Consider the following 281-nt stretch of genomic DNA (forward strand, 5'->3'; position numbering starts at 1 on the left):
GGAGCAGCACTGTCACCATCCTGCTGCCAATGTCACAGTCGTGTGCATGGGTTTGGGTGTGCGCCTGCCAGAGATGGGTCTGCGTGCCACGCGCGATGGTGCTGGGGGGCAACGCAGCTGCCCCGCGCTGCTGGCAGTGTGCGTGGGTGGATGGCGTGAGTGGGGGCTCCTGGTGCTCCCCCAAACGAGTAGGGGTGCAAGCATGTGCACACAGGTGTGACAAAGTGTGTGTGCCTCGGGGGCTGCAGGAGGCGTGGGGGTTCAGGGGTGCATGCAGGACT

Source organism: Pterocles gutturalis, unplaced genomic scaffold (genome assembly GCF_000699245.1).
Source record: "Pterocles gutturalis isolate BGI_N339 unplaced genomic scaffold, ASM69924v1 scaffold28515, whole genome shotgun sequence".
NCBI classification, from domain to species: domain Eukaryota; kingdom Metazoa; phylum Chordata; class Aves; order Pterocliformes; family Pteroclidae; genus Pterocles; species Pterocles gutturalis.